Source organism: Sarcophilus harrisii, chromosome 3 (assembly GCF_902635505.1).
Source record: "Sarcophilus harrisii chromosome 3, mSarHar1.11, whole genome shotgun sequence".
Taxonomy (NCBI): domain Eukaryota; kingdom Metazoa; phylum Chordata; class Mammalia; order Dasyuromorphia; family Dasyuridae; genus Sarcophilus; species Sarcophilus harrisii.
In genome coordinates this window covers 513,314,926-513,335,501 of record NC_045428.1, presented here as the reverse complement: position 1 = coordinate 513,335,501, position 20,576 = coordinate 513,314,926, and the positions used below count along the sequence as shown (strand labels likewise).

Here is a 20,576-nt window from a genome sequence, read left to right as displayed (position 1 = left end):
TGGACCCAGCTAAGAGCTACAGGAATGCCAGCTGACAAATGATGGAGATGTTCCTAGATCATGTCTCCTGGACTTAGCAGATGAATTCCTGAATGACATCAAGTTACTGTGCCAAGCAAAAGAATTCCTGGACCACTAGAGCTGAGGACAAGAAGAGACAGGATGGTGATGGGGAGAAGCAAAGCCTGACTATTGCCCTGCCCTTCTCTGTCACTGTGAGTTATGTGGCCTGTGAATGCCAGAGAAAAATGTTGAAGCCCTAAAGACCTTGAGTGTCTTGCCAGAAGGCCTCCACTTCAACAAAGTACTGCTAAGTTAGAAAACTTTACGAGTCCCTAGAAAAGGTGCAGGTCTCTAGAGAGGGAAGGCTTTATTGGACTTTCCAGCAACAGCTAATACTTTTTTTTCCTTTGGGTTGAGGGCAGACGGTAGAAAGGACAAACCTCAAGGTAGTCCTATAATTTTGGAAAACTACATAGGCTCTTGGGGCAGGCAAAGCTCATCAGAGAAAGAGAATTGTTTTGACTAGTGATATCTCTTTGCAGTTTTGGGAGTGCTTAAAACATGATCTACATCGAATGTTTTGTTAGCTTCAGTGCATACAGGAGAACTAAATGCTCATTTCCTTTCCCCATAGACATTTTGACACAAGCTGAATTGTGATGTTGCTTGGGGGGGGGGGGGGGAATGAATAAAAATAAGATATTGTTTAAGAAAAACCTGGTTTGAAGCATTAGACACAAAGAAAGAATATGCCTTCAAGCCTAAACTGTGTGCATATAAACTTGGATCTGGGTCATAGATTTTATAAGATTCTAAAAACTGAAATAAAACAATAAATTTATTAAGCTTGAATTTATTGGTGAATATTACTTTTTTCTTCAAACAATTTTACTGCTTAACATTTGCTTTCTTCGAGTAATTTTTGAAACTTAAGTCTGTAGAAATAAGAAAAGAAAGTTTTTGATTAAATGAATTTTGAATAATGTACAGGTAACAGCTTTCATGAGCCCATTTGATCCTTTTTCTGTTATTTTTAACAGTATTTTATTTTCCCAAATACATGTAAAGATAATTGTCAACATTCATTTTTGTAAAATTTGTGTTCCAAATTTTTTCTCCTTCATTCCCTTACCTACCACCCTCCCCAAGACAACAAATAATCCAATATAGGTTAAATATGTACAATTCTTTCAAACACATTTCCATATTTATCATATTGTGCAAGAAAAATCAGATTTAATTCTTTTATTTATTTTTTTAATTATTAGATATATTTAACTGTTTAAAAAAAGTCTTCTCATATCATATGTCCTTATAATTTTGTTACACTAAACCCAATTCTGTTGTTCAGAACCAATAAAAATAAATTTCATTCTCCATCCACAGGAAAACTATTTCCCCATAGCCCTTCAGAATCTTTTTTTTTTTTTTTTAAATTATAGTAACTTTTTATTGACAGAATACATGCCAGGGTAATTTTTTTACAACATTATCCCTTGCACTCACTTCTGTTCCGATTTTTCCCTCCCACCCTCCACCCCCCCTAGATGGCAAGCAGTCCTATATATATGTTGAATATGTCCTAGTATATCCTAGATACAATGTATGTGTGCAGATCCAAACAGTTTTCTTGTTGCACAGGGAGAATTGCATTCAGAAGGTAGAAATAACCCGGGAAGAAAAACAAAAATGCAAACAATTTACATTCATTTCCCAGTGTTTTTTTTCTTTGGGTGTAGCTGCTTCTGTCCATCATTGATCAACTGAAACTGAATTAGGTCTCTTTGTCAAAGAAATCCACTTCCATCAGATTACATCTTCATACACTATCGTTGTTGACGTATATAATGATCTCTTGGTTCTGCTCATTTCACTTAGCATCAGTTCATGTAATTCTCTCCAAGCTTCTCTGTATTCATCTTGCTGGTCGTTTCTTACAGAACAATAATATTCCATAACATTCATATACCACAATTTACCCAACCATTCTCCAATTGATGGGCATCCGCTCAGTTTCCAGCTTCTAGCCACTACAAACAGGGCTACCACAAACATTTTGGCACATACTGGTCCCTTTCCCTTCTTTAGCATCTCTTTGGGGTATAAGCCCAGTAGAAACACTGCTGGATCAAAGGGTATGCACAGTTTGATAACTTTTTGGGCATAATTCAGTTGCTCTCCAGAATGGTTGGATTCAGATTCACCTCCACCAACAATGTATCAGTGTCCCAGTTTTCCACATCCCTCAACACTCATCATTATTTCTTCCTGTCATCTTAGCCAATCCACAGGTGTGTAGTGGTATCTCAGAGTTGTCTTAATTTGCATTTCTCTGATTAATAATGATTTGGAACACTCTTTCATATGAGTGGTAATGATTTCAATTTCATCATCTGAAAATTGTCTGTTCATATCCTTTGACCATTTGTCAACTGGAGAATGGCTTGGTTTCTTATAAATTAGAGTTAGCTCTCTATATATTTTGGAAATGAGGCCTTTATCAGAACCTTTAACTGTGAAGATGTTTTCGCAGTTTGTTGCTTCCCTTCTAATCTTGTTTACATTAGTTTTGTTTGTACAGAAGCTTTTTAATTTGATGTAATCAAAATTTTCCATTTTGCGATCAATAATGGTCTCTAGTTCGTCTTTAGTCACAAATTTCTTCCTCTTCCACAAGTCTGAGAGATAAACTATCCTATGTTCCTCCAATTTGTTTATAATCTCGTTCTTTATGTCTAAATCATGGACCCATTTTGATCTTATCTTGGTATATGGTGTTAGATGTAGGTCCATCCTAATTTCTGCCATACTAATTTCCAGTTATCCACAGTTTTGTCAAATAATGAATTTTTATCCCAAAGTGAGGATCTTTGGGTTTGTCAAACACTAAATTGCTATAGTTGACTATTTTGTCTTTTGAACCTAACCTGTTCCACTGATCAACTAATCTATTTCTTAGCCAATACCAAATGGTTTGGTGACTGCTGCTTTATAATATAGTTTTAGATCAGGTACAGCTAGGCCACCTTCATTTGATTTTTTCATAATTCTTTTGGATTCTTGACCTTTTATTGCATATGAATTTTGTTGTTTTTTTCTAGATCATTAAAATATTTTCTTGGAAGTTTGATTGATATATCACTAAATAAATAGATTAGTTTAGGGAGTATTGTCATCTTTATTATATTTGCTCGACCTATCCAAGAGCACTTGATATTTTTCCAATTGTTTAAGTCTGACTTCATTTGTGTGGAAAGTTTTTTGTAATTTAGCTCATATAATTCCTGAGTTTCCTTTGGTAGATAGATTCCCAAATATTTTATGCTTGTCGGCAGTTATTCTGAGATAGATTTCTCTTGTATCTCTTGCTGTTGGATTTTGTTGGTGATGTATAAAATGCTGAGGATTTTAGGGATTTATTTTATAACCTGCAACTTTGCTAAAGTTATGGATTATTTCTAATAGCTTTTTCGTAGAATCTCTAGGGTTCTCTAAGTATACCATCATATCATCTGCAAGGTGATAGTTTGGTTTCCTCACTGCCTATTCTGATTCCTTTAATCTCTTTCTCGACTCTTATTGCTGAGGGCTAGTGTTTCTAATACACATATTGAATAATAATGGTGACAGTGGGTAACCTTGCTTCACTCCAGATCTTACTAGGAAAGATTCCAGTTTTTCCCCATTGCATATGATGCTTACTGATGGTTTTAAATATATACTCTGACTATTTTAAGAAAAGTCCATTTATTCCTATACTCTCAAGTGTTTTTATTAGGAATGGATGTTGGATTTTATCAAATGCTTTTCTGCATCTATTGAGATGATCATATGGTTTTGTTATTTTGCTTGTTGATATAGTCAATTATGCTATAGTTTCCCTAATATTGAACCAGCCCTGCATTCCCTGGTATAAATCCTACTTGATCATGATGTATTATCCTGGATGATTTTCTGTAATCTTTTTGCTAATATTTTTTTTAAGATTTTAGCATCGATATTCATTAGAGAGATTGGTCTATAATTTTCTTTCTCTGTTTTTAGCCTATCTGGTTTAGGTATCAGTACCATGTCTGTGTCGTAAAAGGAGTTTGGTAGGACTCCTTCAGTTCCTATTTTTTCAAATAGTTTATATAGCATTGGGGTTAATTGTTCTTTAAATGTTTGGTAGAATTCACATGTAAATCCATCTGGTCCTGGGGATTTTTTTTAGGGAGTTGGTTAATAGCTTGCTCTATTTCTTTTTCTGAGATGGGACTGTTTAGGATATTTACTTCTTCCTCTGTTAATCTGGGCAAGCTATATTTTTGAAGGTATTCTTCCATTTCATTTAAGTTGTCTAATTTATTGCCATAAAGTTGGGCAAAGTAATTCCTAATTATTGCTCTAATTTCCTCTTCATTAGTGGCAGTTCTCCTTTTCATTTTAAGATAACAATTTGATTTTCCTCTTTCCTTTTTTTAATCAGATTTACTAAGGGTTTGTCTATTTTGTTGGTTTTTTCATAGAACCAACTCTTAGTTTTATTAATTAATTCAATAGTTTTTTTACTTTCAATTTTATTGATCTCTCCTTTTATTTTAGAATTTCAAGTTTAGTGTATGACTGGGGTTTTAATTTGTTCCTTTTCTAGCATTTTTAGTTGTAAGCCCAGATTTTGGACCTTCTCTTTCTCTACTTTATGCATAAGCCTCTAGAGATATAAATTTCCTTATTACCACTTTGGCTGCATCCACATTTTAATATGATGTCTCATTATTGTTATTTCTTGGGTGAAGTTATTAATTATGTCTATGATTTGATGTTCAACAATCATTCTTTAGTATGAGGATTATTTAGTTTCAATTATTTTTGGTCTACTTTCCCTGGCTTTTTGTTGAGTGTAATTTTTTGCATCTGGTCTAGAAAGGATGCATTCACTATTTCTGTATACTGATTTGAGTTTGAGGTTTTTATGTCCTAATATTGGTCTATTTTTATGGTTCCATGAACTGCTGAAAAGAAAGTGTATTCCTTTCTGTCTCCATTTCGTTTTCTCAGAGGTCTATCATATCTAACTTTTCTAGTATTCTATTTACCTCTTTGACTTCTTTCTTATTTATTTTGTGATTTGATTTATCTAATTCTGAGAGTCAGGTTGGATCTCCCACTATTATAGTTTTGCTATTTATTTCTTCTTTGCAGCCTCTTAATTTCTCTTTAAGAATTTAGATGCTACACTTGGTGCATATATGTTTAATATGATATTGCTTCATTATTTATACTTACCCTTTACAAGATATAGTGCCTTCTACTCTTTTAATTAGATCAATTTTGTTTTTGCTTGATCTGAGATCAGGATGGCTACCCTTTTTTGACTTTACCTGAAGCATAGTAGATTTTGCTCCATCCTTTACCTTTATTCTGCATGTATCTCCTGTTTCAGGTGTGTTTCCTGAAACAACTATTGTTGAGGATTCTGGCTTTTAATCCATTCTGCTAATCGTTCCTCTTTTATGGGAGAGTTTACCCATTACATTTATGGTTAAAATTACCCATTCTGTATTCTTGCCATCTTGTTAACCCCTATTTATGCTTTTCTCCTTCTTTCCCCTTACCCAAGCCTTCCAGTGATTAGAACTTAGGCACCCTTGCTTTCACAGCCCTCCTTTTAGTATCCCTCCTCCCCACCTTAGGTTCCTTCCCCATCTTACCTCCTTTCCCTCTCAGTTTCTGTATTCCCTTCTGCTTTATTCTTCCCTTTTCATTTTCCTTCTAGTTTTCAATGAGATGGGAGAAGTTTCACCAGATATATTGAATATGTCTAAAATTTTTTCTCTAAAGTCAATTCTTATGGCAGTTAAGATACCACTATATTCATCCTCCTCCTTCTTCTCTCAGATATAATAGGTTTCCCTTTGCCTCTTTGTGAGAATGATGTACCCCACTTTACCTTTTTCTGATACAATGTCCTTTCTACCTCTAATTTCTAGACAAAGGTATACATTATTTTTTATACATCTTTACAGCAGAAATATAGTTCCCAAGATTTCTTTTTACCTTTTTAGTTTCTTGAGTTCTATATTTGCAGATCAAATTTCTTAACTGTTGTTCTGGTTTTCACCAAAAATAGGTGAAATTCACTTGATTTCGTTGAATGACCATCTTCTTCCCTGGAAAAGGATCTCATTCTTGCTGCTCGTTATTTTTGGTTGCATACCGGTTCCTTAGTCTTCGAATATCATATTCCAGGCCTTCGATCTTTTAATGTGGATGCTGCTAGATCTTGGGTGATCCTTATTGTGGCTCCTTTTTATATTTGAATTGGGTTTTCTAGCCCTTGGGTATTTTTCCTTTGTTTGAGGGTTCTGGCATTTGGCCACTATATTTCTTGGTATTTTTGATTTTGGATCCCTTTCAGTGGGTGATCAATGAATCCTTTCAGTTCTATTTTACCCTCTGTTTTTGACTTCTGGGCAGTTCTCTTTGATAATTTCCTGGAAAATAGTGTCAGGCTCTTTTTCTTGTATTTTCTGGGGTCAATGATTCTAGTTGCTCTCCTAGACCTATTTAGGTCTGTTGCTCTAGAAGGATTTCACATTTTTCTCCATTGTTTGGTTTTGGTCTTGCTTGACTGTTATTCCATTTGTTCTATTCTTTTTTCAGTGAGTGTTTTCTTCCTCACTTTTTTATATCTTTCTAATTGTCCAATTTGTTCTATGGAATGTTTTCCATTTAGCTCATTTATTCTTTGGTAGCTATTTTCTGTTTCCAGTTCACTAATCCTATTTTCAAGTTTGTTTCTTTATCCACTCTGTCTTTAAATAGTGGAATGACTTCTCAGTCTCTCTTGTAAGCCTCCTCCTTCCATTTTCTTCTAGCTCTCTTGTGAGAGCCTTTTATTCTTCTAGAATTCATCTGTGCTGAGGAACAGATGATCTCCTCTATAGGCTTCACCTGAAGATAATCTGTTTTTAGTCTCCTCAGGGTTTAGAGTCTGTTCTCTGTCCATATAAAAGCTGTCAATCGTTAAAGTCCTTTTTAACTTTTTGCTCATTTTGTCAGAGAAGAATCAGAGACAAACTAGCAAAGAAAAAAAAGAAAAAAACCCCAAATGGAATCTGCTTTTTTGGGGGAGGGGCTGGGTGGCATTACCGAGCTTCCTCTACAGACTGAGCGGGCAGCAGCGAGGCACTAGCAGGACTGTGCTGCACCTGCGCTCTGAGACCGTGCTGAGACACTGTGGGGGAGGGGTGGCCAGGTCCCAAGGAACTCCAGCTGTTTGGGGTTGTATTCTTCACCCCCGGTGTTTTTAGCTTCTCTTCTGGGCTACTGACTTGCTGCCAGGGCAAAGTATCCAAGCCTGTAGCAAAGCTCTCCTCGCAGAGAGGGCTGAGATCACACCCCAACCCCTCTGGTCTGCTCGGCTGTGAGCTGCCTGCTGAGCTCCTGCTGCCGCTGCCCTCAGCCTGTGCCCGATCTAAAACCGTCCCGCCCTCGAGCAAAAACAGACCTTTCCTGGTGAATCTCAAGGATGTCTTCTCTTGGTAACTGTTTGTGGGTTTTTTTTTTCAGTCAGGCATTAATTCAGAGGCTTGTAATGAGATGGATTCTGAGAGAAAATGCGGAGCTTACACAGCTGTGTGCCTCCTCGCCGCCATCTTGGCCGGAAGTCCCTCAGATTTAATTCTTTTAGAAAAAGAATTCTAAGATAGGAAGAATATGAGAAACAGTTTGGAAGTAGGAAGACCTGAGTTCAAATTCCATCTCTGACAAATATTAATTTTGTGATACTGGACAAATCACCGAAATCATCCAGTACCTCAGACTACTCTAAGATTATAATTTCAGAAGAGTTGCTAATCTGTCTTGATCAAGAAAATTTCTTCACTAGGAGTCCCCAAAACCAATGAAATCACATGTCCTGACTAAACAAACCAAGTCCAAATTCACAATTGAAGCAAAACTTATAAGCAAAAATGTCTTGGTGATTTTCAAACAAATACTATTATCTACAATTAATGCAATTTAACAGGTCATGGACAAATTTTCTGTTTCCTTCTGGACTACCCTATATATTTAACTCAGTGCTTGGGTACTTTGGGGATGAAGAACTTGCTGGCTTGTAATATATGTGACTCAGTGCTGAAGGGGTTTGAGACATGATAAAGTAATTCCATTTTAGGTAGTACACTTTTTAAAAGCCAGTGGTCCAGAATAGTGCTGTGCTGCAAAAAGTGATGAACTGGTTGATTTTAGAAAAATGTAGAAAGACTTAAATGAAATAATGAAAAGTAAAATGAACAGAACCAAGAGAATGTTAAATGCAGTAACAGGAATACTATCATAAGAATAACTTTGAACAACTAATTGATTTTGAGTATCACAAATACTCAAAACAACTAGAAAAGACTTATTCATCTCCAGAGAAACAACTGATAAATAGAAGTATGCATTGTGTGGTTTTACATAAACATGTATATTGTGTCTAATGGTAGCTTTCTTTTTTAAAATTTATTTTTATTAAAGTTTTTTATTTACAAAACATATGCATGGGTAATTTTTCAACATTGACCCTTGCAAAGCCTTCTGTTGCAAATTTTCCCCTCCTTCCCCCCAACCCCTCCCTTAGATGGCAGGTTGACCAATACATGTTAAATATGTTAAAGTATATGTTAAATCCAATATATGTATGCATATTTATACAGTTATCTTGTTGCATAAGAAAAATCAGATCAAGAAGGGGGAAAAAACTGGGAAATAAAACAAAATGCAAGCAAACAAACAACAGAAAAAGAGAGAATATTATGTTGTGGTCCACACTCTGTTCCCACAGCCCTGTCTCTGGGTATAAATGACTCTTTTCATCATTGAACAATTGGAATTTGTTTGAATCATCTCACTGTTAAAGAGAGCCAAGTCCATCAGAGTTGATCATTATAGAATATAGTCTTCTTGTTGCCATGTATAATGATCTCTTGGTTCTGCTCATTTCACTCAGCATCAATTCATGTAAGTCTCTCCAGGCTTCTCTGAAATCATCCTGTTCATCATTTTTTAAAGAACAATAATATTCCATAACATTCATATACCATGATTTATTCAGTCATTCTCCAATTCATAGGTATAAACAATGTTATGCCACAGTTCTCTTTATAACTGTTCTGACTTGGTTTCCCCTGAACTAGTTTCCTTTGTCTCAGTTTCCTTAGCTGTTCTGTTAAATCCCCTTAGTCTTAAAAACCCACTCTAGTCCATTAAGACAGGGAACCATTTACTCTAAGGTTATATATTGCTAGCAAGATAAACAAGAGAGTAGAACTCCTGACCCTCCCCTGTCCTCAAGAATTACAATACCCCTCTAAAATATAAATTTACAATACCCCTCTAAAATATTCCAAGATACCTCACTGATATCTTTATCTCTGGGTATTCAGACATCCTGTCTCTGGGCTTTTAGGAGTTATGGTCTCCCCCCAACCTGACAGAAGCCTTCCCACTTTTTGGGGGGGCGGTCTTTGTCTCTAGGGTTATTTAAAGGAAGAGGCCGCTCTTATTCGGGGCTGCTTCATTCCTTGAGATGACAGCCCTGGGACCAACATGGATTCCTTGGTCCCAGTATATCTTTATCTCTGTCTGACTGGATAATTTGAGACGAGAGTCCTGTCCAGTCAATTATACTCTCCAATTAATAAACTACTGAAAACTCTCTAATCTCTCTCCTGCCTCAGTTTCTCCAGCATTACACAGTAGCCTTCTTTAGGGCTGAATATGGAGCAAGAGAAATATGGAGCAGCAGAAAAAAAAAAAAAAAGAAAAACTTCAAAAGAAGCACAGAAAAGCAGGTACCTATGAAAATTATTTATTACAGGACGTTTTTTTTTTAAACCAGTAAACAGTATGAAATGCAAATTCGTAGTTTTATAGTGAATCCTCTTTTTATATTGTCCTATATACATGGAAATGTTCTTTTTGTGTGTATTTTATTAAGTTCAAAATGAATTGAAAAGATATTTCTTTAAAAAAAAAACAGTGATCCCACCTCTGTCATATTCTTCATTTAACCCTTAAAGTGTCTCTCATGTTAACCTGGGATTTTCCATACAGGACTGGGGAGAAGTTCTCCTTCTCTGCCCTTGAAGCATGTCAACTGTTTCCACATGGTAGTTGGATTGGAGGGAGTCCAGCTGAATAGCCTTAAGCCTCTGGCTGCCTTTTTTGCTTTGTGTTTCTTTGCCTGATCCAAGGTGACATAAATCACATACTGGCCTTAGAAGTCATCTAGTCTAACATAGATGTGAACAGATGTCCCCTATAACATGCACAAGTGGTCATCCAGCTTCTACTTTCTTGACAACTCTCATTATTTGGGATTTTTTTTCTTCATATCAATCAAACCTAAATTGGTCCCTTTGCAACTTCTACTCATTGTTATTAGTTCTGCCCTTGGGGGCCAAACAGAAGATTTTAATCCTTCTTTCATGTGACAGCTTTTCAAATACTCGAAGACAGTAATTAAATCCTTCCAGAGCCTTTTCCTCTCTAGCCTAACCATTTGTACTTTTAACTAATTCCCATTTGTCATCAATTCAAGGTTCTATACTATCTTGATCACCATCTCCTAGACATTCTCTAGATAAATGTCCTTCAGAAACTAAATGCAGTCCTCCAGATGGGTTCTGACAAGGGTAAAGTATAATGAGATTATGACCTCTGTGTTTCTAGGACCTGTGGCCTTCCTAATAGATTCCAAGATTAAATTAGCTGTTTTGGTTACTACATCACTTTGCTGATTCATATTAAGTTTGCAGTACACTGAACTTCCCACTTTCAGGTCCTTTTCAGAACAATTGCTATTTATCTTCACCTCTCACATCTTACATTAGTGAGAGTTTTATTGGTACCAAATGGTAAAACTTTACATTCATTGCTATTGAATTTCATTTTGATAAGATTCAGCTCAATGTTTTATCCTATCAAGATCCTTTTGGAACCAAACTCTTATCATCCACTGTGTTAGCTAACCTTCCCAGTTTTATGTTACCTGCAAATTTGATGAGCATGGCATGTATATATTTATTCAAGCTACCGGCAAAAATATTAAGCAGCACAGTCAAGTATAGATTCCTGAGATACTCCAGTGGGATTCTGCCACATTAACATTGAACCATTAATTTAATTAGTTATTTAGCTGGATAGTAGCAAGAGAAGGGCCATCAGTCAATCTGGTTGGGCCATGTAGGGCCATGAATTCATGTTGCTGTTGTTGTACAGTTGTTCAGTCATGTATGACTCTTTGGGTCCCTATGGACCATAGCAAACTAGACCTTTTTTTCCTCCACTATCTCTCAAAGTCTGTCAAAACTCATGTTCATTGTTTCTGTGACACTCTCCATCTCATTCTCTGCTGTCCCCTTTTCCTTTTGCCTTCAAACTTTCCCTACATCTGAGTCTTTTCCAATGAGTCCCATCTTCTCATCATGTGGTTCAGTTTCAGCATTTTACCTTCCAATGAATTTAAGCATTGACATTTGAATTTCCTTACTGTCCAAGAGACTCTCAAAAATCTTCTCTAGCACACAATTCAAAAATGTAGATTTTGATGTGCTCAATTTTCTTTATAATCCAAATCTCACAACCATACATTGCTATTGGTAAAACCATAATGTTGACTATAGAGACCTTTGTTGGCAAGATCATGTGTCTGCTTTTTTTTAGGTATGCTGTATAGATTTACCATAGCTTTCCTTGCAAGAAGCAAGCATCTTTTGATTTCATGGTTGCAGGTGCTTTCTAAAGTGATATATAAGTTCAACCTCAAAATTAGAATTATTTCCATTTCTTCTCCCTCTATTTGCAAAGAAGTGATGGAACCAGTTGTCAAGATTTTAGGTTTTTTATTGTTAAGCTTCAAGCCAGTTTTTACATTCTCCTTTTTCACTCTCATCAAGAGGCTTCTTAAGTCTTCTTTATTTTCTGTCATCTGAATATCTTAAATTACTGATATTTCTCTGTACAACCTTAATTCCAGCTTTTGATTCAACTAGTCTGACATTTCAAATGATGTATTCTGCACATAAGTTAAATAAATATGGGGAAAAAATATGTATTTTTTTCCAATATTAAACCAGTTGTTCCATATTCACTTTTAATTATTGTTTCTTGGCCTGTGTACAGATTGCTTAGGAGACAAGTAAGATGAATTCATGACTTATGAGAATTGAGTGAAAGAACTTTGTACGCTTAGAAAAAAGAAGAGAAGGGGTATGAGGCAAAGAGAGGAACAAGATGATTGTCTTAGTTAATGAGTATGTATTATCTAATCTAAATGTACCACCCAACCTGGTCTGAATCCATCTGATTGTATTAATATCTAATCCAAACTTCTCCATCTTCTCTTTAAAAGTAGTATGGCATGCTTCACTAAAAGCTTTGCTAAGATCTAGGTAAATTTTATTCCTGTCATTAGTAATATAGTCCAAATTTTTTTTCATCTTAAAAATAGATTAGTCTAGCATTGCTTGTACAAAATGAAAGCTATTCTTGCTCCCTGTAATAACCACTTTTCTTTCCAGATATTTGTCAACCCCCTTATCAAAAATCATTAAAATGATCTTTTCAAGAATTTTCCCAGGAGTTGAAACAAAGCTTCCTGCCCTGTGGTTTGCAGACTTGGTTTATTTCCTGTTTTTGAAGATCGGGCTAACTCACTAAACTTGTGATACCTCTTCCACGTTCCATGATTTTTAAGTATCTCTGAGAGTAACTCTGCAATAACATTATAATTATAATAGCTATTATTTATTTAGCACTATACCACGCACTGTGCTAAGTACATTACAATTATCTCTTGATTTGATCCTCTAGACAACACTGGAAGGTAAATACTGTCCTCATTTTACAGATGAGGAAACTGAGATGAGGCAGCTTGCACAAGGTTGCACAACTAGTAAATTTCTGAAACTGGAGTTGATCAGGTCTTCTGACTCTAGACACAATGCACTATCCACTTTCCCACTTAGTTGCCCTGTCATGTCTATACATTTTTTCAGGACCTGAAGATGTGATTTATTTGGTTCAAGTGTTTTGAATTCATCAGAGGCAGCCTGATATTCTTTTGTTTTCTCCTTACTTATTGTAAATATCAACATCTTGTTAGTCATATTTTTTCCTTGCTATTTCTAGCCAAAAGGTCCTTCTTCTTGGCAGAAAACAGAAACAAGGATTTAGAATTTCTCTTTCTCTCTGTTGTCAGTTACTGTTGCTCCAAACATCCCAATCATCCGCCCTTTGCTCTCCTTTGCTCATTTTTCTCCCAATATAAGTTTTTAAAGCTCAATTTTTAAAGCCCAATTTTAAAGCCCAATTCTTAGCGCCTCTTGCCCCAGCTTATTCTGAGCTTTAGCATTCCTGAAACTATTTTTGCAGAACTGTACCATGCTCATATTCATTTTATTTTGGTCTGTCCTTGTTTCCATCTTCTTTACATTTCCGTAAGTGAAAATGGGTATGTTTGGGGTCTAAATTTGGGGTTGACCTTGTGAGTTTGAGAGATCCTGATTGTTCATATAATGATAACTGAACTTCAGGAATCCTTGGTCACTCTGCCTTCCCTTGGGGAGAAAATGAGGCAAATTTCTAATCTAGGCTTGCCATTAAACATTTATCCCAAAAGAAACAGCATGGAACCAAGGTGAAAAATAAAATGCCTTATGTGTCTCAGCTTCCTACCTGAGTATAACAGTAGTTTTTAATATTTCATATTTAGTTTGTTTTTCTATCAATGTATATTTATGAATCTTTTGTGCCACACATTTCTTTTATATATAATAACAAATAGCACAGAATGCTTTTTATACCCTCTTTTTGGGAAGCCTCTAGATATGAACCAAAACCTAAAAGTTATGTAAGTTTTCTCTGAAACACCAGGGTCTAGGCTCAATAATAAGGCCAAAACTGTGAGAAAAAGAATTTGACACCTCACATAGGTAGCCAAGCTCCCCCAGAATTGAATCCAGCAGAGACTATCTGCTTGTTTCTGAGCAGATGGCCAACTTAGTAGGATCACGGAGCAATTCTATTGTTAGAATAGGAATAGATATAATTTACATTTTCATATCCTCAGCAAAGTCCACATGAGTTTGTAAGAAAACATTTTTGCATAGGTTTACTCATCTTAGAGTGGATTTTAAACTATCTCTTTTAGGAGATGAGACTTTTCCATTTAGAAAAATGTAAGAGTTTTTGGAGAGAAGGAAAAATTTCCAAAATAGCCTTAGCAAACTTCTTTAGTGGCATGCATGGCTTACTAAATAATATTAGTTATATGCAGACATTACAGACACGTAGCTAAAATTTCCAAGCCCTCACATGAGATTTAAACTAGGAAAAATTTACTTGGCAACAAACAATTTATCTTTGCCAAACATTGAACGTCTGAAGTATTGAGAAATTTGCTGAAGTCAAAGTTTAGTTAAATTCACCCAGTTCTGCTTGCCAAAGGAGGAAAAAAACTTTGTTTATCATCATTTACTCAGTCAAGTGAAACCATCAATTTTTAACTGAAGCAAAAAAGTACCATACCAAGATAAAGTTACATGGACACTTTAATGAGTGAGTTAAAAGAATTCCTTTCAACCATCCAAAATCTTAGGAATATTATGAAATATTAGGAATATAACGATTTTGTTATAATTTAAGATCTGGGAATTCTTAAAATCAAAGCGACAGTTTCTTAAATGCTATTGCTTTCACAAATAAATATATAAATAAACAGAAGCAAGAGTTAACTATATAGACTTTGGCCAATCTAATCTTAGGCCATAGTTCACAAAGATTTCATTCAATAGGTACAGCAGAATGTTTAATGTGATAAATCACTCTAGATGTTAATAAGTAATATCTTAGATGTAAAATTAGGGACTGGCCATTGAGTTAATTCTTATGAACATGCACAGAAGGTCACTGATGCAATGCCTCATTTGAAGAAGGCTGGGGGAACTTGTTTCTGGGGGAATTGTGATCATATGTGGTTAAAAAGTGACTTTGAGAGAATGTGGAGCATGTTTAGACAATCTGCAGTTGGTTTTGATCTGATAGAATGATATAAAAGGAGAATTTTTGTTTGAATAAGTGGTGTACTCCAAAGTCTTAAGAAGCAACTTAGCCTTTTCTCTTTGATTTCTTACTGGCTGTAATAGGAGAAGCATTAAACCCTCTTCCTCTGAACCCAATATATAATCCACAATTATGGGCCTTAGTCCTTTCTCTTGGCATTTATTTTTTTATTTTAGGTGAAAGAATTTGGAGATTATGATCTTATAAATTTACTTTTTCTTTGCTTTTTTTAAATTTTATTTTTAAATAGCTTTTTATTTTTCCATATACATGCAAAGGTAGTTTTCACCATTCACCTTTGCAAAATTTTGTGTTCCAAATTTTTCTTCCTCTCCCTCACTTCCCTCTCCTAAAGAAAAAGCAATCCAATATAGGTTAAACACATGCAATTCTTCTAAATCTATATCCATATTTGTCATGCTGTGCAAGAAAAAGCAGTAGTTATGGGGTTCTTATAAAACACTGGTACAAGTTTGTAAGATTTACACATGTGGGTCCATTTCCCTCCTTTAAGATCTCTTTGGAATATAAGCCCAGTAGAAACACTGCTGCATCAAAGAGTATGCACAGTTTGAAAGCCCTTTGGGCATAGCTCCATATTCCTCTCCAGAATGACTGGAGCAGTTCACAACTCCACCAACAATGTATTAGTGTCCCAATTTTCCCACATCCTCTCCAACATTGGTCATTATCTTTTTCTGTCATCTTAGCCAATCTGAGAGTTGTATAGTGATATCTCAAGTTGTCTTAATTTGCATTTCTCTGATCAATAGTGATTTAGAGTATTTTTTCATATGACTAGAAATGGTTTCAGTTTCTTTATCTGAAAATTGTCTGTTCATATCCTTTGGTTGTTTATCAATTGGAGAAAGGCTTAAAGTCTTAAATTTATAAGAGTTAGTTTCCTACATATTTTATTTTAATTATAGCTTTTTATTACAAGTTATATGCATGGGTAATTTTACAGCATTGACAATTGCCAAACCTTTTGTTCCAATTTTTCCCCTCCTTCCCCCCCTCCCCTCCCCCAGATGGCAGGTTGACCAATACATGTTAAATGTGTTAAAGTATAAAGTAAATACAATATAAGTATTTACTTAGGCATAAAGTTATGCCTAAACATAGTTTAGTTATAGTTGTTATGCCAAACAGTTATTTTGCTGTACAAAAAGAATCGGACTTTGAAATAGTGTACTATTAGCCTGTGAAGGAAATAAAAAATGCAGGCAGACAAAAATTTAGGGATTGGGAATTCTATGTAATGGTTCATAGTCATCTCCCAGAATTCTTTTGCTGGGTGTAACTGGTTCAATTCATTACTGCTGTCTTGGAATTGATTTGGTTCATCTTATTGTTGGAGATGGCCAGTTCCATCAGGATTGATCATCATATAGTATTGCTGTTGAAGTATATAATGATTTCCTGGTCCTGCTCATTTCACTCAGCATCAGTTCGTGTAAGTCTCTCCAGGCCTTTCTGAAATCATCCTGCTGGTCATTTCTTGTAGAACAATAATATTACATAATTTTCATATACCACAATTTATTCAGCCATTCTCCAATTGATGGGCATCCACTCAGTTTCCAGTTTCTGGCCACTACAAAGAGGGCTGCCACAAACATTCTTGCATATACAGGTCCCTTACCCTTCTTTAAAATCTCTTTGGGATATAAGCCCAGTAGTAACACTGTTGGATCAAAAAGTATGCACAGTTTGATAACTTTTAGTTTTCTATATATTTTAGAAAGGAAGTCTTTATCAGAATCTTTGAATATAAAAATTTTCCCCAATTTATTGTTTCCATTCCAATCTTGTCTGCATTAGTTTTGTTTGTACAAAAACTTTTTAACAATATAATCAAAATGATCTATTTTGTGTTTAATAATGATTTCCAGTTCTTCTTTGGTCACAAATTCCTTTCTTCTCCACATATCTGAAAGGTAAACTATATTTTGTTCTTCTAATTTGTTTATAATATCACTATTTATGCCTAAGGCAAAATTTTCTTGATTTTTTTATTCATTTTCTTTTCAGCTTTCTCATACTATTTTCCATCATGTCTCTTCTATCTTCTACCAAAATGAACTACCCAATATCTCTTGAATAAAATCCATGCTTTTCCACCACGAATCTGACATCTTTCTCCATCTACCTCCAACCTGGTCTCCACCCCAATCTCTGTTAAACTTCCACCAAACTTTCAAACCCTTGTATTACCTCTTTCATTTAAGCTTTTCCTAGATCTCTAAAAGCTAGAAGTAATTTTAAAAAGATTTTAGACCTTACTTTATCTGCACCTCTTTTAACCATTTATCCTATTCATATTTATATTGCTTGTACATAGGCTTTATCTGCCCTTTTAGAGCATAAATTTCTGTAAGAAATATGTCCCAGTTATCTTTGTATCTCCTTCAGTGTTTACTACAGTGCACGGGGGTAACAAGACAGCTAAGTGCCAAGGTGAGTAAGAGCTCTAGACCTACAGCCAAGAAGATCTATGTTCAAATATGGCATCAGATCTTACTAGCTCTAAAATTTTAAGAAATTCACTTAACCTATTCCTTGCTCAGTTTTTTTTCCAACTGTGAAATGGGAATCATAATACTATTTTCCTTCTAGGATTGTTGTGAGCATCAAAGGAGATATTTGTAAAACACTTAGCACAGTGCCTGATACAAAACTGGCACTTAATAGATATTTGTTTCCTTTTTTCTCCACACAATAGGCATGCCCTGAGTGAGGACCACAACATAACATTTCCACTCTGTTATTGTTTGCTTGCATTTTTTGTTTTCCTTCTCAGGGTTTTTTTTCTTTCTAGATATGATTTTTCTTGTGCAGCAAGATAACTATATAAATATGTATACATATATTGGATTTAGCATATACTTTAACATATTTAACATGTATTGGACTACCTGCCATCTAAGGGAGGGGTGGAGGAAAGAAGGGGAAAAGTTGGAACAGAAGGTTTTGCAAAGGTCATTGTTGAAAAATTACCCACGCATATGTTTTGCAAATAAAAGCTATAATAATAATTAAAAAATAACGATAGGCATTTCCTACTGCCGTACTCCCATAATCTCTTGAGGGGAGCTAATTCTCCACAGTATTTTTAGTCTCTTCTTTTCACTCACAACTGCCACTACCTTAGTCTCCTGATTTCCATCCTTCCTGTTCTCCAATTGATCTTTCCTGTAATTTTGAAAATAATCTAATCACAAGAGTATGACTAAGTCAGTAAAAACAATCAAACAACAACAAAACATTACTATTGAAAGAATAAAATTAGCTGGCTTCATTCTACCTTTCCACAGCCTTGTTTCACTCTCAATATCATGTACTCTATATCCCCACCAAACTGGACAACTAGTGTTTACTCCCCAGTGTTGTTCTATTCTCAACTCCTTGAATCTGTGCAAATAGATGTCATGTTTCCAATATATTTCTTCCTTATCTTTGTATGTTAAAAATTCTTCTAATCTTCAAGGCTCTGCTCAGGTTAAATTTGCAAAAAATATGAGCAATTCCCCAATTGTTAGTCAAAGGATATAAACAGGCAATTTTCAGAAAAAGAAATCAAAACTATCAATAGTCACATGAAAACTGTTTTAAATCACTATTTATTAGAGAAATACGAATTAAAAATAACTCTGAAATGCTTCCTCACACTTATCAGACTGGCTAACATAATGGAAAAGGGGAATGACAAATTCTGGAAGGGATGTGGAAAAATAAATACAATAAAGTACTGTTAGTAGAATTGTGAACTGGTGCAACCATTCTGAAACTTGCCCAAAGGACTTTTACCAAACCATACCACTATTAAATATATATCCCAGAGAGATCAAAGAAAAAGGAAAGGGGCCTATTTGTAAATATGTGTGTGTGTATAGGATATAGTAGCTCTTTTTGTAGTGGCCAAAAATTGGAAATTGAAAGGATTCTCATCAATGAGGGAATGGTTGAACAAGTTATGGTATATGATTATGATAGCATACTATTTTGCTATAAGAAATGATAATCAGGGAACAGTGAAAGGTTGTTGACATTTGGAGCTGTGTGGGTTCTGTGCCCAGCTCAAAGATAAAAAAATCAAGAAGGATTTCCATCCAGCTTCTAAGTCCAACATCAAAATAAGCATAGGTGGCTGAACAGAAAATTTGTGATAAGAAATTTAGGAGAAATAATATCTTAAGGAACAAGAATCATATGATAACAGGTTACTTATAGTGACAAATCTGTACAGAATGGTCTTAATTTTATGTATGAGGTTGCACTACATGTACTATGTATGAGGAGTTAAAAAAGAAAAGAGCAAGATGTAAAAGGAAAGACTGAATATAAATCTGAATAGCGGAAAGGAGCCCCTCGAGAAAAATATGCAAAGCATGACATGAATACCAGAGACTATCCATTTGGTATTCAGGTAAGGATGTGAGGTACATGAAATGTGACAAATGGAGTCACTGTCAACACAGACAAACAGTGTCCTTTGTTTAGTCTTTCTGGAATCAATGCAAGTTCAGTTTCCAGTGATGGCTCAGGGCCAACGGTGTACCCCTTAGAGCTAATAGCAAAGATGAAAAACAGTGGGTTTGCACTGAAACAAAATGTACTGAGGAAAAACTTGACAGCTAATGATTTATCACAGGAATATGTCACAAATGAAAGCTAAGAAGAGCCAGAAATTGAATTCTTAAAATCTCTGTCAACAATAACAGAAACTACTCAAGAAATTGGATAGCTTTGAGAAGAAAAACAAGAAAAATGATAGGAAAAACAGCAACTACAAAAGCAAAGTAGAAATAAACACACACTCACACATAACATAAATAAAAACAAGTACTCCTCCTTTTCCTCTTTTTCCTCGTCCTCCTTTTCTTCCTTTTCCTCCTAATCTTCTTCCTCCTCAGTGGAACTTCAGAAAGCAATAGTCAGAGTCAGAGTGATAACAAAGAGAGAAAAATACAAAAGAAGATGAATTCTTTTTTTTTTTTTAAAAACCAATTTATGAAGATAATGGCAGTGATTATGAATGGAAGGAGTCAAAGTCTGTGAAGGCCAAACTTGATGAAGAGTCTTCCAGTAGATATGGTTTTAAGGAAAAGTGGAGGGAGAAGTCAAGGTTTTTGAAGCAAAAGAATTCTGGGGGGAATAACAAATGGATCAACTGTGATTCTGAAAGTCCAAAAGGCAGAACTACAGCCCAGATAAGAGAGAATCCAAGAGCAATTAGAGAATGGCGGGGATATGGTTTACTCAGATATTTGGAAAGCTTTTGATGTAGAAACTCATGGTATTCTTGCAGTTTGAGAAGTTGGAAAACTGAAGAGCAGATGATAATTCATTTAGGTAGATTCAGATTTTGGTAAGATGGCTAGACTCAAGAAGTAATTAATGACTTAATGACAATGTCAGTATTACAGGTCTCCAAGAATCTGCACTTGGCCCTCATTTTGTTAGTGACTTGGAGA

General features: G+C 35.2%; 1 protein-coding gene and 1 pseudogene across 4 annotated transcripts in view; one reads left to right on the top strand and one right to left on the bottom strand.

Moving 5' to 3' along the window:
• CCDC83 (coiled-coil domain containing 83) overlaps positions 1-20,576 on the bottom strand; it is a 92,600-nt gene that overhangs the window by 31,819 nt on the left and 40,205 nt on the right. The gene's annotated exons all lie outside the window — the stretch shown is intronic.
• Positions 93-20,384, top strand: LOC100928452 (annotated as a pseudogene).